Here is a 2,099-nt window from a genome sequence, read left to right on the forward strand (position 1 = left end):
TTTCGGGACCCCATTTTGGGTCCCGACCCCAACTTTGGGAAACACTGGTCTAAATCCCTCCTTATTCTAACTTCACCTGCCCCTCTTTCACCCATTTTGTGATGTGTGTCTCAAAGCATCAGATTTTGTTACTATTACTTTAAGACGCTTCTAGCCCTGCCCCCCTCCTGCTTCAAGACCGGTCCACTCCGGTGTGAGAGAAGGGGGGTGGGTATATTTCCTAACTTGCAGAAATGTTTTGTTTCCAATTTAATTAAAAGTTGTCAACAACAGAAGACTTGTTCATCCAGATTTACTTGTTGGAACCGTCTGACCCACAGCCAGAGTCTGACCCACAACCAGAGTCTGACCCACAACCAGAGTCTGAACCACAACCAGAGTCTGACCCACAACCAGAGTCTGACCCAGAACAGAGAAGAATTAACAAGRAAATTGTAGTTGGTAAGTCCAGGCCTTATTTGGGAGTTCTGTCGTAGATAATTTATGAAATAGTTCAGAAAACATCATAGAAAWTAAAAAGAACTGAGCAGKCTGTAAAATCTGACCCAAACAGAATATAAAGATATCTTTGCAGCACCAGCAGAGACTAAATTCAACTTTTCTGCTCCCTGGAGACTCCAGGCTCACAACAAAATGTATTTAAYAGCTAAAAATGTGGATTTTGCAGGATATGTTCTCTTTAAGACAAACTTTAAGAGCTTACTGAATTCATATATTTTTGACTGAAATGTTGCCATTAGCTAGATATTTTTCTGTTAGCAAAAAATCTCATAAATCACAAGAAACTAAACTCTCCGACATGACTAGATGGACATCTAAACTGATTAAAGTCTGGAGTCAAACCACTTCAGTCATGACTAATCAACCTTTAAATCTGAAAATATTACAGATATTATTCAAAAATTTGACATTGTAGTACCTGAGAGTCMTCTTCAACTCATGCTTTAAGTATAAACAGATTGTGACTGTGTCCACTGTCAAAGTTTGACCAAATAATTATAACTCCATCATTTCTTGATGTCAGATGATCTTAGAAAGTCCATTCTAGCAAACACATTAAATTACCGTGTGTTTGAGAAAAGTTTTGAAATAAATAAGACTAGAAAGATCATAAAATGTCAAAGAAATAAAAAAGCTTAAATGATAAAGTTAAACTCCTCACAACAAAAAGTTTAATATTATGTTTAATGATACATATCTTTCTCATTGATACATATTACAGATACAGCCCAAAGGGATGTTTAGAGTTTCAACTCATGAAAGCAGAACCCAGAATACTCATTTATCCAAAATAATCTATATGTGAGCAACAGTAAGCTTTAAATGTTTAATGGTTATTAGATTTATTCTTTCTCTTATTTATAGGCCTACAGATCATTTCCTGTGGAGCTAAAATCAGCCTGCAAGAAAAAATAATCACTTTCTGATTAGTTAGATTTATTCAGAGTTGATTTAGGGGAATAAAAGTTGCCAAAATTGTTTCCACGTAAATCAGAGTATAAACAAGGTTTATCAGAGTGAAGTGGCTGTCAGCACTTCTGTTGACATTAACTCTGTAAAAAGATGATCGTACCTTCAAACGGTGTCAGAAGCAAGGCTCCATGTTTCCTCCAGCTGTTCTCGGCTCTTCAGTGATCCTCCTGCAGCCTTTTAGTCTCTAACAGACGGCCGACTGAGCCGCATCCTATATAATTATGATGCCGGGTCCCCTGAGGGAGCAGCTTCCTCTCAGCCAGGCAGGGCCGGGTCTGAATGAATGAAGGTGGAGTGGGGTCGAGTGGACAGAAACAGGATGTGTGGGGGTGAGAGAGGGCTGTCTCACATTAATGGCAGTGAGACATCCTCTTCTCTGTCTTCTCTCCTCTTTACACAATTATTGACAAATTATATCTATGAAAAGAGGAATGTAATGAAAGCAGAAGAGCCTGAAGTGCATGTTTGCACACAGAGTGAATTATCTGCTTGTTTAAATTTATTAAGGTAAAACTGAACTTAAGTGCATTTAAAAAAAAGACCTAAAGGGACAGTCTGGACATTTTTGAAGTGATCATGCAACACATCTGCCTTGGTGAGCTCCAGGGGTTTATAAGGCTGCAGTC

General features: G+C 38.4%; 1 protein-coding gene across 1 annotated transcript in view; it reads right to left on the reverse strand.

Annotated features, from left to right (window-relative positions):
• Positions 1–1,715, reverse strand: part of socs4 (suppressor of cytokine signaling 4) — a 6,884-nt gene extending 5,169 nt beyond the window's left edge. Inside the window, exon 1 of the mRNA XM_014018635.1 lies at positions 1,574–1,715. The gene's annotated coding sequence lies outside the window, so the exon portion shown is untranslated. The remainder of the gene's footprint in view (positions 1–1,573) is intronic.
• Positions 1,716–2,099: the final 384 nt, after the last annotated feature.

The sequence above is a fragment of the Austrofundulus limnaeus genome, unplaced genomic scaffold (assembly GCF_001266775.1).
Source record: "Austrofundulus limnaeus strain Quisiro unplaced genomic scaffold, Austrofundulus_limnaeus-1.0 Scaffold197, whole genome shotgun sequence".
In the NCBI taxonomy this organism is placed as follows: Eukaryota; Metazoa; Chordata; class Actinopteri; order Cyprinodontiformes; family Rivulidae; genus Austrofundulus; species Austrofundulus limnaeus.